Raw genomic sequence first — 13,357 nt, forward strand, 5'->3', positions numbered from 1 at the left:
AGGAAATTTAGGCCAATTGACCTTTAGGCCAACACAATGTTGCTAAAATCATGTGTAACGATTCTAAGAGACTTTCTTAGTTTTTATCTCAATATTCTGTTCTATTGAATTTGATATCTTTGGTTCTTTTCTTTTTAATGTTTATTTATTTTTGAGAGTGTGAGCAGGGGAGGGGCAGAGAGAAAGGAGGACAAAGAATCTGGAGTGGGCTCTGCACTGACAGCAGAGAGCCCGATGTGGGATTCGAACTCACGAACTGAGCTGTGAGATTAGGACTTGAGCGGAAGTCGACGCTCAACCTACCGAGACACTCAAGCGCCCTGGCACCTTTTGTTCTTATCTTTGTGCTGTGTCTTCTCCCTCTGCCCATTCTAAACACTCCATGGGACTCCACCTGGCTGCCTGCCTAAATTTCAGTTTCTTAAACTTCTTTCAACTTGAGATGTTCAAAATCTCTTGGGGAAAAATCTATGGACATAAGTAAGTTGTGTAGCATATAGCAAATATCACCCCCCAAACCAGTATCTACTATTATTTTTTGAGCCTTTTATCTAAAAACAAGGATAGCATGTACATTTTCTGTGTTAAGATTCATAAAAATCATGAAAAGAGTTCCATGTTTCCCACTTGAGTAGAAGGCACCAAGATGTGGTGAATGCATGTGATTTCCCTAAGGGCAGAGCTAGATTTTAAACAAAGATCTAACTATTACAGAGTTATTTTCTGCACTGAGTTGGTTGCAATATTTGGATATGAGAGTTAGCTTTGTATGAAAGTGAAGGAAATTTAAAACTTGAAAAGCCAGTCACTAACCTAAAAACTTGCTGAGTTTTCAAATTCTCTTATGGCAAATTCTTTCACAAACCTTAAATTTGCAAATGTAAATAACATTCCTCCAGGCAATGCAGAGCTATTATTTAGAAGTTAAGAAAACAGACTCCCCAAGCAATTGTTTTTGTGAACTTGGTTGGCACCGCAGAATGTGTTTTGCAGAAATTCAAAGCAAAATTATTTACAGGGGGCCCTGTTGCTCAATGTGGCTGCCCTTTTGTTTGATTGAATTTCCTAGAACATGATGAAAGTGCTCAGATTAGGATTCGAAAGGGTCCGTGTGGCTCTGACGGACACCAACGGCTCCGGATCTGATCTATTACAGAGTGGGCATCAGTACTTGGAGAGTTTCCCCTGGAGCAGTTACTACTCTGAGTATTTACATAGTTAGGGAAGCCTCACAACAAACCTATGGGGTCTACACATTACTGTAATGTTACAGATGAGCGGATGGAGGCACAAGAAGGGTAGGCCCCCTGCCCAGATCACCAGCTAATTGTGGGACAACTCAGGGTTGAGCCTGGACAGCCTGGCTCAGAGTTGCCCTGAGGTACGACCTCTCCGTGGTCTATGAGGTCAGTTCTGGTGCCCATGGCATTAGTTGGGAGCTCCACAAAAGCAACCCATGTAATTCTTAAAAATAAAATGAAATCGTTTTGGCTGCTATGAAATATATTGCATTTATTTCATGTCCCTGTGGATTCATCAGTCAGCCCCAATTGCCCTTCTGTATGACAATAGGTAAAAAGGAGGATGATGTAGTGGTCAGAGCTGCGGATATCACCCTCGGGCCAAGCCCGCACTGCCTGTCTCTTCAGCTTCACCGTCTCCTCCTCTGGCCTTAACCCTTCCTGTAGGAGAGACCAGTCCCGCATCCCAGAGCATGGACGTCACTGGGTGGCTTGAATTAGAACAGAAAACACTGTGGTTCAGGGGAAGAAATCCAAAGCTACTGAGGAGGGTCAGGAAAAATCTGCACAAAGGAGGTAGCTTGCACTTGAATGCTGGTAGAACTTCCATCAGGTAGGAAGGCACGAGTGAAGAAATGTTTATTCTAGGAAGCGTGGGGAACTCTCATGAACCTTGAAGGGCCAGGCACAGTCAACAATGGGGAAAGCCAGGGGGCGCCTGGGGGGCTCAGTCTGTCAAGCCTCTGACTTCGGCTCAGGTCACGATTTCATGGTTCGCGAGTTCGAGTCCCATATCAGGCTCTGTGCTGACAGTGTGGAACCTGGAACCTGCTTCAGATTCTGTGTCTCCCTCTCTCTCGGCCCCTCCCCTGCTCTTTCTCTCTGTCTCTCTTCTCAAGAATAAGTAAACATTAAAAAATTTAAATTAAAAAAAAATGGGGAAAGCTAGGATCACTGGTGCCCAGGCAGCACAGGGGAAAAGAACAGGGAGGCCTTGACATACTAGGCTTTTCCACCTAAGTCCTGTACATCCTTTCTTCTCCAGGCTACTTCCCCTCAGTTTATAAATAGCTTCCTCACCTGCTCTGTCATGGAGAAACCCTCAGCCTCCCAAGTCCTCCTTCTGAAGGGTGGTGAGTTGAAACCACATAGTAGAAAGACTCAAATGCCAAGTTGAAGTTTCAATGTCATGGAACAGGGCAATGGGAGAGGAATTCTGTCAGGGGCTCTGTGCATGATATTGACATGGTGGAGCCAGGTATCCGCACAGTAAACCTCTTCTGCATCAGATAGATTGGGAAAGAAAGAAAGGAAGGAGGGGAGGGAGGGAGAGAAGGGGGGAAAGGGAAGAAAGAAGAGGGAAGAAGGGTAAAGCAGGAGCCCAATGAGAAAGCCAAGTGCATCTGGAGAAGTAGAGATTGAATGGGAAAGCCCAAAGATTCTCTTAGGATCCTTCTCTCTCCTGTGCTTATCCTGAGTGAACCCGGCATTGTCACATGTTTGCTCTTCACATTCCTCTCCACATTTCGCAGGGGAAACAGGCAATTTCCATCTGGTAAAAGAGGAAACTATTGCACAGGAAGAAGGCCAACGTAAGTGTTGAAGTTGGGGTTACCTGGACAAGTTCTGGCACCCAAACAAATGCGTGGGGGAAAACATAGGATTTTTTTCTTGCATATTTGCATCTCACCATGAATGTAGTGACTTCGACTCATTTATTATTCATTGTGTTTGTAGTCATCTCAATTTGTGAATAGAAAACAAAATTAATATGTTTGACCTGTGCCCAGCCCCCACCGTGTGTACAGGAAATGCAGTGACGAGTAAGACAAAGGCCCTTGATCCCTGTAGAAATGAGGAAAGAGAGCATTTGAGTGGTGGCAGAAGGAGACCTCTCCAAATCTTCATTTGTGGTGTTATTTATTTGTGGGTGGGGAGGGGGCTCAAGGAGAGAGAACATTTTGAAATAGTTACATAAGAGACTCTGTGGTTTTAGAATCTCCACTTATCTGTATTCGTTAATGTTGGTCTGATTCTTGTGTTACACTAACCGCATGTCAAGCTGTCTGACGGGATGCTCAGGATCAGTGTTCACTGTTGGTGACACTTGACAAATGGAGAGAAACCTCAGCACACACACTATCTTCTTTCTCTGCCCATGGGAAGAGGCACTTTCAGAGAATGTAGGGGACAATGATTCTGGCCAAACTCAGAAAGTGTGTTGCAAGACAGGAAAAGTGTCTGTGAGCCCAGCTGGCAATCCCACAGTCTCTTCCAAGGATTACGTTAGTTTCCCATTTCAAACCCGGACTCCAGGTCTGTAGCCTTCGTCTTTTAAAGAGAGCCCAGTAGGACATTCGCTCCGTGCAGTAGGCATGGCAGAGTCCAGTGTGACGGTGTCTGGAAGAGCTGCCTGGGGAAGGACACCACCCTGTTGAGATTCTAGCTCTCCTCAGGGTGGGGACGGGCACAGAGTGGACCTCATTTTGAAGCGATATCACAGTGGGAAGCTGTTTTTCATTTTTTTCCTTCTCCGTGCACATCATCAAGGAAAACTGTTGGCTTTGGTTTCTTTAATAACAAAAAGCTGGTTGTGACCATTTCAGAAACCCACTGGAGAGTTGTTCCTCCAAACAATGACAGTTTTGGCCATTGTGCACCTCAAGGTTATGGACTTGAGCCAGTGTCCAGGCGAAGCTTTGGCTAGGAGGCCTCCCTCCCTTAGAAGAACCCCAGACCAAGGAACACCACACCCAGAGACAGGCTGAAGTCATTGGCTGTTTTTCAGCTCCTCAGATTACAAAAGAACCACCTCCTCCATAAATCCAACACACCTACACGCTACGTGCACACACAGGCACCCCCCCGCCCACCACTCTCTCACATGCTTGTGCATGCAGACTCACACTCATACTCACTCATACTGCCCACTCCACTGTATCTCGGTGTCAGGAAAGCAGGGTACCTTAGGGCCAGAGGCAAATACAGCATCAGTTGTAGGAATTGGGGCATCTCTCTACTTGTATTACCCATTACCTTGTCTTGGAAGGAAAACTTAGCAGGGTAATGGTAAGGTCAGGGATATTGACTCCCCAGAAAGAGAGGGTTTGTGTAAAGCGGGGAGAGATCTGACACTCTCAGAAAGACTCTACAACCTGGTAGGGTCTCTATTCCCACAAGATCTTTGTGGCCTGGGTGTCAGATGAGTATTCCCAATAACTTAGTTGTATCCTAAAGCCCTGTCTGCTGATGGGTGCAGGGTCCCGAAGGAATGGAGTAGGGTCCTCTGGTGAAGGGGGCTTCTCAAACACAACCCTGACCCCAGAAGAACCCCTGAAATCCCCCAGCAGGCACCAGCTTCTCTGCTTCAGAAAATGCCTGCCTCCAGGAGATTTCTTTTGCCATTTTAGGACAGTTTGCCACTTCGGCCTAAATATGTACATAATCGGTATCTCCAAACAGTGAAGTGCTTGTTCCTTTGGTTTGTAATTAATCCATTCTTCCCTACATGCAAACTTTCATAAATCACGACAGCGTACTAATTGCCAAACCTCCGTCAAGAAGAATGGATAAGATGCAGACCCTTCTATCTATGAAAGAAACTGAATTTTTTTTTAAATTTTTAATGTTTTCATTTATTTTTGAGGGAGAGAGACAGAATGCAAGTGAGGGAGTGGTAGAGAGAGAGAGAGAGAGACAGAGAATCTGAAGCAGCCTCTAGGCTCTGAGCCATCAGCACAGAGCCTGATGCGGGATTGGAACCCACAAACCAAGGGATTGTGACCTGAGCCGAAGTTGGACGCTCAACCGACTGAGCCACCCAGGCGCCCCAAGAAACTGAATTTGTAATGAAAAATCTTCCCACCAAAACCTCTCTCCTTCAGGTAGCTTCCCTCATGAAATTTACCAGAAAAGAAATAATACTCATTATATTCAATACTTCCAGAAAACTGAAGAGGAGGGAACATTTCCTAACTTATGTTTAGAATCCAGTAATTACCCTGATATCAACCCAGGGAGAGACACAGCAAGAACTACAGACCAGTCTCTCTCCTGAAACAAGGTGCAAGGATTTGAACAAAATGAAACAAAATGTAGCAAATCAAATCTAAAAATATATCAAAGGGATGATACATCACAGCCAAGTGAGGTTTACCTCAAGAATGCAGGGTTGGTTTAACATTTGAAAATCTATCAGTATAATTTACCATACTAATGAACTAAAAAGGAAAAGCCATATGATCATTTAAATAGTTGCAAAAAGGTTTTTGATAAAATGTATCATCGGTTGCTAACCAACTTTCACCAAATGAAGAATTTTCTCAACCTATAAAGAACATCTACAAAAACCATACAGCTTATATCACATTGATTAGTGAAAAATTGAATGTTTTCCTGCTTGAGATCAGGAAAAAAGACAAGGATGTCCAGTCTCACATCTTCTTTTCAACATTGTATTGGAGCCTCAAGGCAATGCATCCAGATTGGAAAGCAAGAAGAAGCAAAATGCTTTCTTTTATAGGTGTTTGACTGCCTATGTAGAAATGGAATCTAAAAAAACAAAAACAAAAACAAAAAACTACTAGCACTAATAAGTGAGTTAAGCAATTTACAGGTTACCGTATTAAGAAATCATGCTATTCCTATATACTAGAAATGAATGGTAAAATCCTACCAATTAAAAAGCCAGCAATATTTATAATAACATCAAAAATATTAATTACTTGTTGATAAATCTGACAAGATGTGAAAAATCTGTACGCTAAAAATTAGAAATATTGTTGAGTAAAATTTGAACAGGTCCAAATAAGTGGAGAGGTATACCTTGTTCATGGATCAGAAAGTTCTATGTTTTCATGGTATCAATTCTCCCCAAACCAATCTAGAGATTCAATATAATCCTAATCAAAATCCTAGCAGGATTTCTTATAGAAATGTATAAGCTGAGGGGCGCCTGGGTGGCTCACTTGATTAAGTGTCCGACTTTGGCTCAGGTCATGAACTCATGGTCAGTGAGTTCAAGCCCCACATTGGGCTCTGTGCTGACAGCTCAGAGCCTGGAGCCTGCTTTGGATTCTGTGTCTCTCCCTTTCTCTGCTCCTCCCCCCAACACATACTCTCTCTCTCTTTCTCTCTGAAAAATAAAGAAACATTAAAAACATTAAAAAAAAGAAATTTACAAGCTGGTACTAAAAATTCACATGGAAATACAAAGGATCTAGATTTGCCAAAAACACCATAGAAAAAGAAGAGCCAAGTTAGAGAGCTAGCACAACTTAAGACTTATTATAAAGCTATGGTAATCAAAACAGTGTGCTATTGGCACAAATATAGAAAAGCTCATCAAAGGAACAGAACAGAGGCCAGAAATGGACCGGCACACATGTAGGACAAGTAATTTTTGACAAAAGCACAGAGGCAATTCAGTGGAGAAAAGAGTCTTTTCAACAATTAGTGCTGGGACAATTGGATCTCTACACGCACGAATGATGAACTTTGATCCAGATGCAAAAAGGAATTCAAAACGGATAGTAGATCTAAATGTAAAGTCTAAAGTGATAAAACTTAGGAAACATATGAAACATATGAAAACATAGGAGAAAATATTTGTGAGCTTGTGTAAGGCGAAGATTTCTTAGCAACACCACCGAAAGTGCAATCTATTTTTAAAAAATGATGAATTTGACTTCATAAATACTAAAAACACTTCTTTGAAAGACACTGTGAGGAGAATGAAAAGATGAACCATTACTGGGTGAAAATACTGGCAGAGCAAATATTTGATAAATGACTTATAGCCAACGTATAATGGACCCTCAAAAGTTAGTAAGACGAAAACGAACAACCCAGTAAAAGAATAGTTAAAAGATTTGAACAGATACTCCCCCAAAGAGCAAATAACATATGAAAAGACACTCAACTAAATTAAGATCCCAGTGAAATGCCACTTCTCATCTGTTGGTATGGTTCATATAAAAGGAGTGGACATACCAAGTGCTGGTAAGGATGTGGAGAAACTGGAACTTTCATCTGTTACTTGGGGAGAAGATGTTAGCTGGGGCTATGAAATGAGACAGCCAGTTTGGAAAAGTTTGTCAGTTTCTTAAAAAGCTAAGCATATGCCTACCAAATGATCTAACCATTTCATTCTGGGGGTTTCCCCCAAAGAAACGAAAGCCTATGTCTCCGTGAAGACTTGTACATGAGTGTTGATGCAGCCTTATTTTTTTTAATGTTTATTTATTTTTCAGAGAGAGAGTGTGAGCGGGGGAGGTGCAAAGAGAGAGGGGGAACAGAGGATCCAAAGTGGGCTCTGGGCTGACAGCAGAGAGCCCAATGTGGGGCTCAAACTCGCAAACCACGAGATCATGATCTGAGCCGGAGTCGGACACTGTGCCAACTGAGCCCCCCAGGTGCCCCCGTACAGCTTTTTTTGTAACAGCCAAAGTCTGAAAGCAGTCCTGATGTCCTTCAATGCCTCAACAGATAAGCAATTGTGCTACCTCCATACATTAAGGCTACACAGTAATATAAAGGGGTACTGTATTGCTATGGGCAACGTGGATGAATCTCAAAATAATTATACTGAGGGAAAGAAGCCAGACCAAAAGGGGACATAGTATCCTGTTCATAAAAACTCCAAAATACAAAGTAATTATTAGTGACAAAAGTAACAGCGGTTGAATTGCCCCAGTATGGGACTGATTACAAGGATGTATTACTAATGTGCACAGAAACACATTTGGTGGTGATGGTTATGTTTACCATCTTGACTGTAGTGATGCCTTCATGAATGTATTATAGATAAATGTGTAAAGTTTTAATACCTCAATAAAGGTATGAAAAAATAGAAGAAGGAAGGAAAGAAGGAAGGAAGGAAGGAAGGAAGGAAGGAAGGAAAGAAGGAAGGAAGGAAGGAAGGAAAGAAGGAAGGAAGGAAGGAAAGAAGGAAGGAAAGAAGGAAAGAAGGAAGGAAGGAAGGAAAGAAGGAAAGGAAGGAAGGAAGGAAAGAAAGAAGGAAGGAAGGAAAGAAGGAAGGAAGGAAGGAAGGAAGGAAGGAAGGGAAGGACAGATTGGGGCAGAAGGCAGGAGGAAGAGAGAAATGGAAGGCGAATAAAAAGAGGAAGGGAAAATTTGAAGAAAGTAATCTCTCTGGGCTTAGAGTGATGGCGGGATGGATGGTGGTGAGTAGGTGACTGGGAATGTTCCAGATGGTCTTTACCCAGTTGGCACACTGAAGTCCACTGTTTCCATTTCAGCATGACTGTACATCGCTGATGGGAGGGACCTTCGGTCTGAAAGTGGAAGGATCTTCCATTCCAAAGGACTTATCCTTAAGGCAGAGCTTTTCCAATATTTTGTGGCCTCTAGAGAGACATTTCATCTGCATTGCTCTTGGTGACATGCCCACACCATGGCAGAGAATTTTCTTTCAGTGCTTAGAATGGCCTACAATGCCCTGCATCATGAGTCTCTGGTCCCCTCTTCCAGCTCTATCTTCTATCTCAACACTGTCACACATGGCTGTAGCCATAACAGTCTTCTCTCTTCTCTTGAAACCCATCAGACTCCTTTCTGCCTCAGGGCCTTTGAACATGCAGTTCTTATGCCTGGCTTACTCTCCCCGACACTCCTGAGTCTATGTAGACCTGAGCTCTAACGTCAATGTTACTGACTCAGAGGACTTTCTTTTCCCATCTCAGACTAGATTTGATTCCTTTACATTGGCCACAAATTCCCATTTCCCATCCAATCCTAGTTTAGAATCACAGTGCTGCCTTAATAAGATAAAAGGTGAGGTTTGTCCTTCCCTCTTCATTTCATTTGCAAAACTACTCCCAAGCTCCATTTATGTCTGTGAGTAAAAGCAATCACCAGCCTGCTGAGCCTGCCTGCTCCTGGTCCCTGGCGGCCCTTGTGCATCTGGGGCTAGTCACCCTCCCCTGACACTGTCCCAACACTCAGAGAAGTGAACACAAAACTCTTAGAAAGTCACCTGCTTCTGCACAGTGTGGAGCTTGGGATGTGTAAATTCTCTAGATTCCTTCCTGATTCATTGGGTTTGTAACTGGCTTTGTTGCTGCCCACTGCATAGCAATTTTGAAATCTGAGAGTCGTGACCTCAACCATGAAACACAAACTCAACACAATTCCCAACTGGAGCTTATGGGTTCTTCTCTAAAACCCACAAGCTCAGCTTCCCAGCTTTGCCTGGGGTCTGTCTATAAATTACTTTTATAGGAACTTTATCACATAATTGAAAAGTAATAACGTCCTCCTGTTTTTGTAATCTTGCTGTGAATGAGCTTCTATGTGCTGCCTCTCCTGTCATCTTCCATGCTGCTCAAACACTTTAATACCTCCTTCTAGATCTTTCCCATAGTCACCTCTTAGCTTAAGAACACGGAACATGCTCCAAATGAAATAACCTCACTACCAGGTTACTCCTGTATCTCCCTATCTACAGGGATATGGAGCTAAGCAACAGTTCACTGGGCCAAACAAACGTAAATGACATGTGGATTTTATTTGTTAAACTCTTATCAACGGGGAAACCGCTGCTTCCTTATCGTTTCTATAAGGCCTCTCTGCCTTTCATACAGGACTGCTTTCACATGCACGAGATCTTAACTGCTCTTCAAGCTGATTATTCTAACCGAGATGTAATTGACATATAACATTGTGTAAGTTTAAGGTGTACAATGTGTTGATTCGATACATTCATATATCATGGGATGATTACCACCGTGGTGTTAGCTAGCACCACTCTCACATCACATAGATATCATGTTTGTGATGAGAACATTTAAGACCTTGTCTCTTAGCGACTTGGAAGTTTCTGAGACAGTACTGTTGTCTGTAATCACTATGCTGTGCATTACACCTCCAGGGCTTCGTTATTGGCTAGCTGTAAGTCTGTAACCCTAAACGGCTCCCCAGCTCCCCCCTGCCACCTCCAGCCCCTAGTGGCCACATTCTAGTCTCTGTTTTTGAGTTCAGCTTTTTTAGATTCCACGTAGAAGTGAGATCACACAGCAGTTGTCTTTGCCTGACTTACCTGACTTAGCGTAATGTCCTCAAGGTCCATCCGTGTCGCAAAGGGCAGGATTTCCTTCTTTTTCATGGCTGAATAATACCATTCATTGTGTATATGTACCACATCTTCTTTATCCATTTTGACAGACACTAGGTTGCTTCTACATCTTGGCTCTTGTGAATAACAAATGCTCGTTTTCATTTCCTTTGGATGTAGACCCAGAACGAGAATTACTGGATCATATGCCCTTCAAACGTGGCGAACTGCTTTGTTCTTTTAGCTCTGACAGTTAGAAAATAGTCCCTGAGACTGAGCTCCCCTCCTGCCCTCAGTGGCTGCACAATACATCTGTCCTCCCTTGAACCCCTCCCCTGGCTGCTCTGGGGGTAGCAGAGAAATAGGAAAGGCAACGTGTGGTCGTCCCAGCTCATCATTGTTTGTGAGGTGCACCCAGGCCTGCAGAGTGCCACCATCATTCACAGGGACCTTTGGAGCGGTCTCCAGTGGAGCGGGTTTTCTGCTTCTGGTCTCTTTACAACCATCCAGGTCTCCTCTGCTGTCAGAGACGAAATCTGACCATCCTTCCATGACTCAAATCCTTCGGGGGGGCCCCCATTGTTTATAGGATAAAGTGGGAGATCCTTAGCTGACAGACCAGATGCCCCAGGGCCCAGCCCTGCCTGCTGTTCCACCCTGGTCTCTGGACCGTTCCCGATTTTTCCTCATGTCTCCCCAGCTTCTTCACTGACCCCACCTGCCAGGCGGGCAGTTCCCCCACAATGTCACTGACGCTCTTTCTTTTCTCTTACATATTTTCTCATCGGCTTTCCCTTTCTTTGTAATCAGATACTCATCCTTCAGAGTCCAAATGTGCTGGGTGCTGACCTAGGAGAGGAGAGAAACCCATCAAGGCAAGAATGAGACAATGGGCAGAAGCCTGAGGCGGCAGGCTGAGCAGAGAATGGGGACAGGCCCAGAGGCTTCTCTAGCTGCCGCCTCCGGCTGTGTAGTCTAGGGGTGTATTAGTTTGCTTAAGGCCGCCTTAACAAAGTGGCACACACTGGATGCAGAAATGTATTTTCTCATCTGGAGGCTTGAAGTCTGAGATCTAGGTGTCAGAAGGTTCACTTTCTTCTGAGGGCTCTACCTGGGCGTGTAGACGACTGCCTTCTCTCTGTGTCTTCACATGGTCTTCCTCTGTGCTGTGTCCAAGTTTTCCCAGTCATCCTGGATTAAGGCCCCTCTAATGACCTCATTTTAACAGAATCACCTCTGCAAAGACCTTGTCTGCAAATAAGGTTACATCTGAAGTACTGGGAGTTAGGGTTCAACACGTGAATTTTGGGAAGGGGACACGATTCGGCCCATAATGGGGTGGGACGGGGATCCTTTATCCTCCCTCGTCTTGATTTAATCTTCATCTATTACACGGAGATTGGGGTACTTTAACAGGTAATCTTGTGTATCCTTTACAGTGCTAGACTTTTCTGGATTGAAACCCAGGCAACATGAAATAGGAGCTTGAGCAATTAGATGCTTGTGTTTTCCCAACAGAAAACAGATCAGGGGTTTTAAACCCGAATGATCCACATAAGTCTCTGAATCCTTCCTCTGCTTTGCTTGCAGGCATGCGTCACTAAAGAGAATCGGTGTAGACAAGAAACCGAGTTGGCTGCCTACGCTCCCCTCTCATGAGGGGAAGATGGAGGAGGGAGCCAGAGAAGGTGGGGGGGGGGGGGGGGGCGGTGAAAATGGCCAGACTGTTAAGTGTTCCACCGGCATGAGTTGGATGACTTAGAGAGGCGGAGGGAGAGTGAGTGGAAGGGAGAAAACAGTCCTGGCATGTGTGTCTGTGTCCTAAACGGACAAGAAAAGCCATTTGAGGTCCACGGTAGCCAGAGAAGAGAGTAGCCACTCAGGAGGGGCTAGTGTCTTCTCCTTTACCCTCTCCAGTCTTTTGCATGCCACTAAGAGAGGGTGTTCCTCTTACTCCTGGGGGATACTCCAAAGGGTGCCCGGGGTCACAGGATGCTGGCCGTGGACAGCTCCTTTTGGGCTTCCCCAAGTCATCCTAGCCAGATGTCTGCCTTAGGGTACATTGGGCATGGAGCCCAGGACTGTGGTGGTGTGTACGTGGGGACAGAAAATATCTAACGTTGCTAAAAGAAATATTCTAGCGTATTTACTTTTGAAACCCCTTGCCAGTATGTCCTGGAGGGTTGGAAGGCAGAATAACTTGGTGAATTTGGAGACAGACCTCTCTTTTCCATTTCAGATCCAGCTATAGAGACCTTCTCTTTACTGGCCCAGGAATGGACACCTTCACTCCAAAACCTGTGCATTCTCATGGCCATCATCACATAGGTGGTCCTTACTGATTTTTCACTTTTTCAAGCACACGTGTGGACAGAACATAGAATAGTCAGTCATGGTTATGACAAAAGAATGGCTTAGTTGCACTGTTGAAGCCCCTGACACTTCTTCCCATATGTCACTTCCTCTACCTGGGACATTGCCCTTTGTCTCCCCATTCTTAGTCCACCTTCGAATCTCAGCCTCCAGTGGGAATCTCGCAGACCCCTTTTCAGGCTTGGACGGGGTCCTCTGACCCCATGTCCCTCCTTGATAGAGTTATGATTGATCTCAACTAAATCTCAATGAGCTGTACTTGCACCTCATGACCATCTGTTCTTAGTTGATTTGAGTCACAATAAGGGTAATGACACTTGATCTTAGCCAAAGGGCTGGGAAGCGATAGGCATAATGACAAACAAAAAACTAACAAGCCAGATTCTCTGTCAACACAGAACAGATCTCTATAAGCCACCAACCCATTGAGGGAGATGACCGGTTGGTCGGGTAAAATTCCCAATCATTGCTGCCACCATGGGGAATAACTTATCTGCTGTGAACTTCTCTGGCAACACATTTTTTTTTTTTTTTAAATTTTTTTTCAACGTGGGGCGCCTGGGTGGCGCAGTCGGTTGAGCGTCCGACTTCAGCCAGGTCACGATCTCGCGGTCCGTGAGTTCGAGCCCCGCGTCGGGCTCTGGGCTGATGGCTCAGAGCCTGGAGCCTG

General features: G+C 44.4%; 1 long non-coding RNA gene across 1 annotated transcript; it reads left to right on the top strand.

The window, feature by feature from the left end:
• The first annotated feature begins 11,910 nt into the window (after positions 1-11,910).
• On the top strand, positions 11,911-12,945 carry LOC144613238 (uncharacterized). Its single transcript, XR_013550630.1, has 2 exons — positions 11,911-12,002; positions 12,554-12,945. It is a non-coding gene; the product is annotated as an uncharacterized LOC144613238 (long non-coding RNA).
• The last annotated feature ends 412 nt before the right edge of the window (positions 12,946-13,357 follow it).

This window comes from Panthera onca, chromosome D2, assembly GCF_046562875.1.
Source record: "Panthera onca isolate mPanOnc1 chromosome D2, mPanOnc1 haplotype 2, whole genome shotgun sequence".
Classification (NCBI taxonomy): Eukaryota; Metazoa; Chordata; class Mammalia; order Carnivora; family Felidae; genus Panthera; species Panthera onca.